Source organism: Triturus cristatus, chromosome 9, assembly GCF_964204655.1.
Source record: "Triturus cristatus chromosome 9, aTriCri1.1, whole genome shotgun sequence".
NCBI classification, from domain to species: Eukaryota; Metazoa; Chordata; class Amphibia; order Caudata; family Salamandridae; genus Triturus; species Triturus cristatus.
Genome location: NC_140592.1, coordinates 1239302454 through 1239314863, shown reverse-complemented (window position 1 = coordinate 1239314863; position 12410 = coordinate 1239302454). Strand labels below are relative to the sequence as shown.

The following is a 12410-nucleotide window of genomic DNA, read 5'->3' as shown; positions in this document are numbered from 1 at the left end:
TTGATGATTGTATAGAGCGATTACATGATGTAGTTGTAAAAGTTGAATGCAATTCTGTATTTGGGTATTGCATTATTTGGGAAAGTGGAAATCCCAATCATGGCAGACTTTGGTTCGCCTATTACGATATTGTCCGATGTAATGTTTCATGAAAAATGGCAAGATTCTATTACCTTAATTCAGACAGATATTAACCCTAAAGCATTTGGTGAATTTGACCTAGAAATGTTGGGTTACTTTAATTCAAGGTTGGAATGTTTAGGCAGATCAATTTTTACAAAAGTCTATGTTGCACTCAAGGGACGCAATATAATTGGATGGCAAGATCTTGCAAAAATGGGATTGTATCTCATTCCAGGCTCTGAAAACCCCATTGCTCTTGGTGATGTTCCTCAAGGTTACACTGGAGCTGGGTTTTTAGAGGATGAACAATACAAAGTGGATTTTCTAGGTCTTGAAGATCACACCCTAGATGTTAAAATGGTTTTAGATCGTTTTGCCCAGATTATTTTCAAACAAATTAGGCACCTGTTAGAACCGGTGGTCTCTAGTTGGCAGAGGTATACACTTCTGACAAATAGGGACCAACCAACTCTAGTCAGGGAAAGGGGATTACACACTCAGATAACCCCTGCTACCCCCTTGGTAGCTTGGCAGAGCAGACAGGCTTATCTCAGAGGCAGTGTGTTAAGCATTTATGACCACATACAGTAATAAAGTGAATACACTACAGATGGACACGACACAGAAGTTATTATAAAAATAGGATTTTTATATAAGGCTTAGCACAAGACCAAATAACGACAAAAATATACCACAGTCTTAATAAATACTCTTTGGAAGGAAAAGTAATAGTTCAAGTAAGGTTTCTTCTTGGCAAATAGTTCTTTAGCAAAGTATTCTTCTGAGCACAGTTCTTTGGCAACAATGCAACCCCCACAGGAGTCACACGGCGTCGAATCTACAAGATTCCCAAGGTTCGGCGTCGACCGCGAGGAGCGCTACGTCGAGCCAGGAGTCGCAACAGACCCCACAAGTACAGTACCTTGAGAAACGAAGAAAACGAGGATCCACGGCGTCGAGATGTCGGCGTCGAGGTCGGCGTCGATCGTGCCTCGGAGTCGGGTCAATCCGCAGCGGTGTCGAGGGATGTCGGGCCGGAGCAGCGCTCACGGCGTCGAGTAGGGCGTCGAGTCGATGCGATCAGCAGCGGCGTCGGGACGGGGTCGCTTGGAGGTAGAGCCGATACTCACTCCTCACTGGCGTCGATACCGGCGTCGAGACGGGGTCACTTGGAGCCGGGGCCGATACCCACTGCTCACTGGCGTTGCTGCTGGCGTCGAGACTGCAGATTTTCCCTTGTGTACTGGAAACAACACTCTCCAGCAATTCAGCAAATGGTGAAGTCCTTTGGCCCTGTGACTTCAGCAGGAGACTGGCACTCTTCCAGTCCTTGGAGATTTCCTAGCAAGTGTTCAGAGAGTACACACCAAGTTCCTCTCTCCTTGTTCCTTGGCAAAAATAAAGAAGCAGCTTTCAGGTTTCTCCACAGCAAAACAGCACTCTGGCAGAAAGGGGAGGCAAGTCCTTAGATCAGCAGGCTTCTTGTCCTTGGTACAGGTTTCCTTGTCAGAAGTGATCTGAGTTCTTGGTTCAGGGGTCCTTCTCTTATACCCCTTTTTCCCTTTGTTCCCTTTGTCCAAGCAGGGAGATTCCCACCATCTCAGGTTTGTTGTGGGTGTTGCCAGGCAGAGGCACCTGGCCTATTCACTGAGCAGGGCAGGGTCCTCAGCCGCCCAGCAGGAGGCGGAGCCAGTATTGTCACTGGCAGGAGCAGGGCTATCAGTCGCCCAGCAGGAGGCGGAGCCAGTATTGTGTCAGGCAGGACAGGCTACTCTTCCCTCACTCTATGTGTAAACGCCCCATTCACCCCACACTGACTCACTCAGACCTCTGGAGCCACCCAGCCCCTGACACACACACCAAACCAGCAGAGACCGGTAGATAGTTGGACAAGAAAATAGCCACTTTCTAAAAGGGCTATTTTCAAACATAGAATTTAAAAACCATCCATCCTAAAGGGTGTGTTATTAAATTCTGAGTTCAGGGATACTAAACTCGACATGCTACCATGCTCCCTGAGTCAGATAGATTATAATGGAGTTAATAATCAGTCTGCCCAGTCTGGCCTATTGGAGGCAGGTAGCCCTTCAATAGTGAAACACGAAAAATGGCTGTAATTCACTATTAGGTCATGCCACACACATCAGGGCATGACCTACCTTTTACCACAATGCACCCTGCCCTAGGGCCTACCATAGAGGTGTCTGAAATGTGGCAAAGTGAAGGTTTAGAGACTGGTAAGTAGGTTTCCTTACCAAGTCGACATGGCAGTCAGGGACTGCACGCAGGCGCTGCGGTGGCAGGCCTGAGACACATTTTACACGCTGCTTCTGTGGGTGGCACAACCAGTGCTGCAAGCCCACCAGCAGCAGTTAACTTACACGCCCTTGGCACACGCAGTGCACTAGACTAGGGTCTGAACAGTAAGTCAACCAAGCCAATCATGGTAACACCAATCAATGTAACAATTTAACATAGGGAGCACTTGCACTGTGGCACTGATCAGCAGTGGCACAGTGCCCAAAGCAATAATCCAGCAAAAACATCGTAAACAGAGGAGGCAAACAGAAAAAAATGGAGGAGAGACTCATGCCAATGATGCCAGGTCTAACACGTGTCCCCTCCAGCTGAAATGTGGGGAGAACTACCCTTCACCCAGGGAGTCCTCATCACTAAGGCGGAAAAATCTGGACAGACCATCAGCATTGGCGTGATCTGTACCAGGGCGGTGTTCCACCGTAAAGTCCATCCCCTGTAGGGAAATGGACCACCTCAACAGCTTTGGGTTCTCACCCCTCATCTGCATTAACCATCTGAGGGGCCTGTGGTCTGTCTGAACCCGGAAGTGAGTCCCAAACAGGTAGGGTCTTAGCTTCTTCAGCGCCCAGACCACAGCAAATGCCTCACGCTCTATCGCACTCCACCTTTGTTCCCTGGGAAGTAACCTCCGGCTGATGAAGGCTACAGGTAAGTCTCGGCCCTCCTCATTCATCTGTGCTAGAACAGCCCCCACACCATGCTCTGAAGCGTCTGTCTGGACAATTAATTCTTTTGAAAAGTCGGGTGCCTGGAGGACCGGTGCTGTACACATTGCAGTTTTCAGGGTGTCAAAGGCGTTCTGACAGGCGTCAGTCCAGATCACAAGTCTCGGCTGCTTCCTGGAAGTCAGCGAGGTCAGGGGGTGCACAATGTTGCCATACCCCTTGACAAACCTCCTGTAGTAACCCGTGAGACCCAAGAAGGCTCTCACCTGAGTCTGGGTTTTGGGCGGTTCCCAAGCCAGGATGGTATCTATCTTGGGTTGCAGGGGGGCCACCTTGCCGCTCCCTACTTGGTGCCCCAAGTACACCACTGAACCCTGCCCAATCTGGCACTTACTAGCCTTGATTGTGAGGCCTGCTCTGCGCAGGGCCAACAACACTTCCTGGAGGTGGCGCAAGTGTTCCTCCCAGCTGGCGCTGAACACTGCTATATCGTCCAGGTAGGCGGCGCTGAAATCTTCCAGCCCGGCCAGTACCTGGTTAACCAACCTCTGGAATGTGGCAGGGGCATTCTTCATCCCAAAGGGCATCACACGGAACTGGTAGTGCCCATCTGGTGTGGAGAATGCAGACCTCTCTTTTGCCCCATCAGTCAAGGCGATCTGCCAGTACCCAGACGTTAGATCAAACGTACTAAGGTACCGGGCAGCCCCCAACCGATCGATGAGCTCATCAGCTCTGGGGATGGGGTGCGCGTCAGTCTTGGTGACCGAATTGAGTCCTCGGTAATCCACACAGAACCGAAGTTCTGGTGAAGCACCAGGCGCTGCAGCCTTTGGGACCAAGACCACTGGGCTGGCCCAAGGACTGCTAGAGGACTCAACCACCCCTAAGGCAAACATCTTGGAGACCTCCTCCTTGATATATGCTCTGACCTTTTCAGTCACCCTGTAGGCCTTGTGCCTCACAGGAGTGCTGTCCCCAGTGTCCACATCATGGACACACCACTGAGTGACACCAGGGATTAAGGAGAACAGATCAGGGAATTGTACCAACAGATGGCGACAATCTTGCTGCTGCTCAGGGGTCAGTGTGTCAGAGAGGACAACACCATCCACTGACCCATCTTTTTCTTTTGCACACAGGAGGTCAGGAAGAGGCTCACTCTCCTCCTCCATCCCAGCATCTGTGGCAAGGAGCATGCCCACTTCGGACCTTTCTAAGTGGGGCTTTAACCGGTTGACATGCAGGACCCTTAAGGGGTTCCTGGGAGACTTCAAGTCCACCAAGTAGGTGACATCGCTCTTTTTCTCCACAACCTCAAATGGTCCAGTCCACCTGTCCTTGAGCGCACAAGGTTCCACAGGGGCCATGACCCAAACTTTCTGACCAGGTTGAAGCTCAACCAGAGTGGCATTCTGATCGTACCACCGCTTCATCTCTTCCTGGCTGGCCTCCAGATTTGCCTGAGCAAGATCCCTGAAGCGCCGAGTCTGGTTCCTAAAGGCCAGCATGTAACTATATACATCCTGGGGAGGTTTCCTGGGAGATTGCTCCCAGCCTTCTTTGACCAGACTCAAAGGTCCTCTTACCGGGTGACCATACAAAAGCTCAAAGGGGCTGAACCCTAGAGACTTCTGTGGCACCTCACGGTAAGCAAACAGCAGGCATGGCAAGAGGACGTCCCATTTACGCCTCATTGGTTCTTCAAGACCCATGATCATGCCTTTTAGGGTCCGGTTGAATCTCTCAACCAGCCCATTACCTTGAGGGTGGTAAGGAGTGGTAAACTTGTAGGTTACCCCACACTCCTTCCACAGAGACTTCATATAATTCGAAATGAAGTTGGTGCCCCGGTCTGACACCACCTCTCTGGGGAACCCCATGCGGGAGAAAACACCCATCAGTGCCCGTCCCACCACGGGGGCCGTCACTGTTCGGAGAGGGATGGCTTCCGGGTACCGGGTGGCATGGTCCACCAAGACCAGGATAAACCTGTTGCCCATGGCTGGTTTGGGGTCCAGTGGCCCCACAATGTCAATTCCCACTCGCTCAAAGGGGGTACTGACGACGGGAAAAGGTTGGAGGGGAGCCTTCTGCTTCCGCCCACTTTTCCCACTTGCCTGGCAAGTTTGACAGGTCCTACAATGGATATCTGAATCCCTTCTCATCTGGGGCCAATAAAAATGGGTGACAAGCCTGTCATAGGTCTTGTCCTGCCCCAGATGTCCAGCTAACGGAACGTCATGAGCCAACCCCAGTAGGAAGGCTCTGAAGCGCTGGGGTACCACCAGCACACGGGCTGACCCAGGTTCAGCAGCCTTAGGCTCGCTATACAGGAGGTCGTTCTCCCAGTAGACCCAATGTGATCCTGACTGATCACCTGTCGTTTGGGCTGAGGCCTGCTGCCTCATACCCACAAGAGAAGGGCACACTTTCTGCTCAGCACAAAATTCCTCCCTGGAGGGACCACCATCCTGCTGCCAATGGGTCAGCTCGGGCAGGTCTCCCAGTTCGGCCACTTGTTCTCCTGTCGGTTCCAGGGCATCCCCCTCAGGGTCTGCTCCCTCCTGGACCGCGGGAACGATGGGGGACGGTTTCCCGCGCCCCCTGCCTCTTCTCTTCACGGTTGGGACCTGGGCCATACTTTCAGGCTCCGGGCCCCCATCAACACCCTTACTAACTGACATGGACCGGGTGGTCGCACACACCCACTCAGGCAGACCCAACATTTCCAGATGCGATTTCCTCTCCACCTTAGCCCAAGGGGAGTCCTCCAAATCATTGCCCAAGAGACAATCAACAGGCATGGCGGGCCTCACAGCAACCTGAAGAGTACCTGAGACCCCCCCCCCCACTCAAAAGGAACTTGAGCTACCTCACACTGACTCTGTGAGTTGTCGGCAGCTACAACGGGGTAGAATGCATGCGGGACCACCTGCTCTCTGGACACCAAGTGACACTTGACAGCTGTCACACTCGCTCCGGTGTCTCTGAGAGCTTCCACCCTATGGCCATTAATGGTCACCCACTGCCTATATTTCTTAGTGTTACTAGGCAGAGGGGTTGGAGGGACCATTTCCACGTCTCCTAAAGAGACCAGGGACATTTCTGCGGGACCCCACCCACCGGGGGCACCCATCTCCTCCCCTCCCAGGGCTACACTCGCTACCTGACGAGGGGGTGCACGCGGCGGTGCATTCGAATCCTTCATGGGACACTGGGGATCATAATAACGGTGTCCCACCTGCTTACAGGCATAGCATGTCATGGGGCCCCTGTGAACAGGTTTACCTGTCGGGGCCTCTGGCTTCTTTACAGGGGGAGGCTGGGAACGCTTCCCTTGGTTCCCTTGGGGACTACTTTGGGGCCCTTTCTGAAACTCCCTCTGTTTACCCCTGTCCCCCCCACTCTTCTGCTGGGGACCCTGCCCACCTTTGGCTGAGTCTCCCACTGGACCCTTGTGGACCCTGGTACTGACCCAGCGGTCCGCCTCCTCAGCAAGTTTTCTAGGGTTAGATAGCTTGCTATCAACAAGGTGCTGGCGTAGCTCTGGAAAACAGTTATTAGACAAGTGCTCCCAAGCAAACAAATCATAAAGAGCATCATAACTATCAACCTTGCTACCCTTTATCCAACCATCCATGGTTCTGCAGAAAAAAGACACATATTCAACCCACGTAGTACCAGGCAACTTCTTACATTCTCTAAAGGTTTGTCTGTACTTTTCTGGGGTTAAGCCATATCTCAGCATTAAAGCATCTTTCATATGAGTATAAGACATCCTATCCTCAGCAGGAAGGCTCAACAAGGTATCTCTCCCCTCGTTTGTAAAGCGGCTCCACAACCCCGTTCCCCAATCCTTCTCAGGGACCCGGTGGGCCAACAATGCTAACTCATACGCTTTAAACCATTGGCTAATATCTTCATTCTTACTGTAATCCTTGATCACATCTTTAGGAAAATAAAACCTACTTTCTGCAGGCACAGATGGGGTGCTGCCACCAGAGGGATTCAACTCTAAACTCTTAGTTTTAAGCTCCATCTCCCTCACCATCTTCTCACGTTCAAACGCTAATTTCTCTCTCTCAAAATCTAATCTTTTGCTCTCCATTTCAGCTTCTCTCTTGCTTCTTGCATTCTCTAATTCCAACTGCCCTCCTAATTTAAGTTTTGCCATTTCTAACTTGTACCCCCTCTCCTTCTCCCTGTCTTCTAATTCTTCGGGGAAAAGGCTCCTAGAGGACGCACTACTGCCTGGAGATGACACTGGCCTACCTGTGGGCTCTTCCTCTTCCTCTTCTTCTTCCTCTTCCGGTACCACCACCGGATCAGAGGGATTTCTGGCCTCTAACCAGGCCTTCAGCGCTTTGAGGAAGCCCTCTTTCTTTGAGACACCTGAGGTAGGAACTTTAAACTGCTTGCAAAATCCTTTTAGATCTTTTAGCGTGTAGGAATCTATCTTCTCCTTATCGAATTCCCCCACAACATTCTCCACAGGTGTAGCAGCTCCGGCATTCTCCATGGTCAAAACTGGCAGGGTTTAAGAAAATAAGCTCCAGGAAAGCGGAGAACAAAAATAGGCAATCCTACCAAACAGACTGTGGCTGCGTTATGGTCTGCTTTCACTATGTAGCGTACACTAATCACTGCACATGAGTCATAAATGCAAAGTTCAAATCCTCACCGCTGACCACCAATGTTAGAACCGGCGGTCTCTAGTTGGCAGAGGTATACACTTCTGACAAATAGGGACCAACCAACTCTAGTCAGGGAAAGGGGATTACACACTCAGATAACCCCTGCTACCCCCTTGGTAGCTTGGCAGAGCAGACAGGCTTATCTCAGAGGCAGTGTGTTAAGCATTTATGACCACATACAGTAATAAAGTGAATACACTACAGATGGACACGACACAGAAGTTATTATAAAAATAGGATTTTTATATAAGGCTTAGCACAAGACCAAATAACGACAAAAATATACCACAGTCTTAATAAATACTCTTTGGAAGGAAAAGTAATAGTTCAAGTAAGGTTTCTTCTTGGCAAATAGTTCTTTAGCAAAGTATTCTTCTGAGCACAGTTCTTTGGCAACAATGCAACCCCCACAGGAGTCACACGGCGTCGAATCTACAAGATTCCCAAGGTTCGGCGTCGACCGCGAGGAGCGCTACGTCGAGCCAGGAGTCGCAACAGACCCCACAAGTACAGTACCTTGAGAAACGAAGAAAACGAGGATCCACGGCGTCGAGATGTCGGCGTCGAGGTCGGCGTCGATCGTGCCTCGGAGTCGGGTCAATCCGCAGCGGTGTCGAGGGATGTCGGGCCGGAGCAGCGCTCACGGCGTCGAGTAGGGCGTCGAGTCGATGCGATCAGCAGCGGCGTCGGGACGGGGTCGCTTGGAGGTAGAGCCGATACTCACTCCTCACTGGCGTCGATACCGGCGTCGAGACGGGGTCACTTGGAGCCGGGGCCGATACCCACTGCTCACTGGCGTTGCTGCTGGCGTCGAGACTGCAGATTTTCCCTTGTGTACTGGAAACAACACTCTCCAGCAATTCAGCAAATGGTGAAGTCCTTTGGCCCTGTGACTTCAGCAGGAGACTGGCACTCTTCCAGTCCTTGGAGATTTCCTAGCAAGTGTTCAGAGAGTACACACCAAGTTCCTCTCTCCTTGTTCCTTGGCAAAAATAAAGAAGCAGCTTTCAGGTTCCTCCACAGCAAAACAGCACTCTGGCAGAAAGGGGAGGCAAGTCCTTAGATCAGCAGGCTTCTTGTCCTTGGTACAGGTTTCCTTGTCAGAAGTGATCTGAGTTCTTGGTTCAGGGGTCCTTCTCTTATACCCCTTTTTCCCTTTGTTCCCTTTGTCCAAGCAGGGAGACTCCCACCATCTCAGGTTTGTTGTGGGTGTTGCCAGGCAGAGGCACCTGGCCTATTCACTGAGCAGGGCAGGGTCCTCAGCCGCCCAGCAGGAGGCGGAGCCAGTATTGTCACTGGCAGGAGCAGGGCTATCAGTCGCCCAGCAGGAGGCGGAGCCAGTATTGTGTCAGGCAGGGCAGGCTACTCTTCCCTCACTCTATGTGTAAACGCCCCATTCACCCCACACTGACTCACTCAGACCTCTGGAGCCACCCAGCCCCTGACACACACACCAAACCAGCAGAGACCGGTAGATAGTTGGACAAGAAAATAGCCACTTTCTAAAAGGGCTATTTTCAAACATAGAATTTAAAAACCATCCATCCTAAAGGGAGTGTTATTAAATTCTGAGTTCAGGGATACTAAACTCGACATGCTACCATGCTCCCTGAGTCAGATAGATTATAATGGAGTTAATAATCAGTCTGCCCAGTCTGGCCTATTGGAGGCAGGTAGCCCTTCAATAGTGAAACACGAAAAATGGCTGTAATTCACTATTAGGTCATGCCACACACATCAGGGCATGACCTACCTTTTACCACAATGCACCCTGCCCTAGGGCCTACCATAGAGGTGTCTGAAATGTGGCAAAGTGAAGGTTTAGAGACTGGTAAGTAGGTTTCCTTACCAAGTCGACATGGCAGTCAGGGACTGCACGCAGGCGCTGCGGTGGCAGGCCTGAGACACATTTTACACGCTGCTTCTGTGGGTGGCACAACCAGTGCTGCAAGCCCACCAGCAGCAGTTAACTTACACGCCCTTGGCACACGCAGTGCACTAGACTAGGGTCTGAACAGTAAGTCAACCAAGCCAATCATGGTAACACCAATCAATGTAACAATTTAACATAGGGAGCACTTGCACTGTGGCACTGATCAGCAGTGGCACAGTGCCCAAAGCAATAATCCAGCAAAAACATCGTAAACAGAGGAGGCAAACAGAAAAAAATGGAGGAGAGACTCATGCCAATGATGCCAGGTCTAACAGCACCGTTAAAGATTTCCAACATCAAATTCGACTTAGGCCTGATGCCCAACCTATGGTCCACAAGGTACGTCCCTTGCCTCTAAGTCCCAGGGATGAGCTTAAGTCTGTCCTCAAGTCATTGTGTGATGAAGGGGTCATTGCACCGTGCAACTCATTGGAATGGGTGTCTTCCATTGTTATCGTCAGGAAAAAATCTGGGGCGGTCAGGTTGTGTGCTGACTTGTGCACTTTGAATAAAAACATCTTGATTGACTGCTATCCTCTCCCTAAGATTCCCAAACGTCTTGCCAGTCTGGAAGGTGCAAAGTTTTTTTCAATCATTGACCTTCGCTCAGCCCACCAACAGATACCTTTGAAAGAGGATTCCCAAGAATTCACGACATTTGTCACACCTTTCGGGGTATACAAATATCTCAGCCTACCTTTTGGCCTGGCCTCCGCGGCCAGTGCTTTCCAGGAGATAATGGATAATCTTTTTAGGTCTCGCTATCGCATAAGCGATTGCAAAGCGAGACTATTGTAAGGGGCTCCCAAAAGTGCTCGCAAAAGCGGATTGCATGGCGAGCACGCGCACAATCACACGCATCGTGCCGCCATGCAATCCGTTTGGCATCGCACTTCAAAGGGTCCGCTCCCCCGCCTGGAATGCGCTCCCCCGCCAAGCGCGCGCGCCACGCTCCGCCGGGCTTGTCTTGTTTTACTTATAGCGAGGCTCGCCAAACCATTTCTTTATTGAAAATCTAAATTATTAAAGCAGCAGCATGCCAGCTTGTTTTCTTTTGCCGCGGCTCATTTGCTTCGCTTCCTGCTGCTTGTCTTTGGAGCTCTGCTCCAAACGCTGCCCATTGTTCATGTTGCCTTTGTTCCTGCCCCCTCCATTGACTTAAACAGCTGTGGCAATAAACAGAGGATGGGTTTCTTTTTTTGTGTCGGGGAAACACGCATAGCACCCAGAGTGAAAGTGCCGGACTCGAGCCCCCATCCCTTCTTACCTTTCATTGCTCAAACCAAGAAGGGGCGCAATGGTAGTCTTCAACATCAGAATCAATAGTAATCATGTTCCTACCCCGTCCCTTTATGTTCTGTGTGAACTTTGATCCCAGACCATCTGCTTTCAGTCACATCCATAGCGCACTCACGAGATTGACTCTCTTCAACAGGGTGGAACTAAATTAAGTTGGATGGGTAAACTAATTTATTTATTCCTGAAGTGTGCATTAGTATGTGTTTATTTTACAAGTGATCTTTCTACATTTCTGTGTCATGTCGAAATGTTACTTTTTACTGTTTTCTTTTTTTTAAAACTGTTTATTTTATGATATTTTTGGCATATTTACTAAGAGAGTGTAGCTGTAGCTTTGGCACTGTAGGGGCTCTGTATGCAGAGGAGCTGGGCTTTAAAGGGCAGTGCTCCCGAGTCTATCGTATTTGCTCTTTAACCCAGGCTTCCTGGCGCTGAAGAGTTTTTGAGAACAGTGTCTGGCTCACAGTTGTTTCCCTTTCCTTCAGCTTTCGAAACTCTGTCAGAAGAGACAGGCACTCTTACAGCCCGCGATCTCGCAAGTGCGCGTGCACCACTCGCACCCAGGAGTCCCCCTGGGGCACAAGCAGGCATCCACTTCGGCCTGCTTCTTGCAAGCGCGTGCACCACCACAGAGCGCGTCTCGCGGCCGCTTTAAGACTTGTCTCACATTGCGCATTTAACAAAGTGAGTGCATGTTGTCTGTTAGTGTTTACAGACTGCCGTCCTCATGAATGCTCCGTGGGGGTGTGGGGACAGTGGAATATCTCGCCAAGACCACTGCTGAATGGATCTAGCCCCGGACTTTGCTGTGTTTTGTGGAGAATCTCTCAGCATGGTCTGTGCAGCATTGGTTTCCCAGCTTCCTATTTCAGGCTAACTACGGAGGTGCCATGTTGTGCCCAGCTCAAAGTGAGTATCTAACTTTGTTTATGCCACTTAAGTCTTCCCTGCTATGGCCGCCAATTTTACAGCAGCCCATAGGGAAGGCTTTGCACGCTCAGCCCTCTCTCATTGTCGTTGGCAAGTTTATGTGAGCATTGAGGCTTCCTAAGTGTAAGGCTACCTTTGAGATTAAGATGCATTACCTGTAGTTGCTTGCCACTATGTCCCTCCCATACTCAGCCTCCCACATGCTGTTGTTTGAAAGTGCTGTAGACATATTCCCATGTTTCCTTGTGCTATTGTTAATCATAATGTGAGCAGCCTCAACAAATGTACTTTTACTCCAAAGTCCTGCTGGCAACCACGGCTGCCCCTTGTTATCTTGGCCACGTTTGTGTTGCTCCGTGAGCTTATGTAAAGGCAACTGTAAAATATGGAAACTATTCAGCTAGACTCCTATATTATTGTGACCCTGACACCATGTGTAATAGT

The 12410-nt window shown here is 50.4% G+C and overlaps 1 long non-coding RNA gene across 2 annotated transcripts in view; it reads left to right on the top strand.

Annotated features, from left to right (window-relative positions):
* The first annotated feature begins 11659 nt into the window (after nt 1-11659).
* LOC146799692 (uncharacterized) overlaps nt 11660-12410 on the top strand; it is a 240601-nt gene continuing 239850 nt past the window's right edge. For both annotated transcript variants that reach the window (XR_014969304.1, XR_014969303.1), the window contains exon 1: nt 11660-11945. This is a non-coding gene — a long non-coding RNA (uncharacterized LOC146799692). The remainder of the gene's footprint in view (nt 11946-12410) is intronic.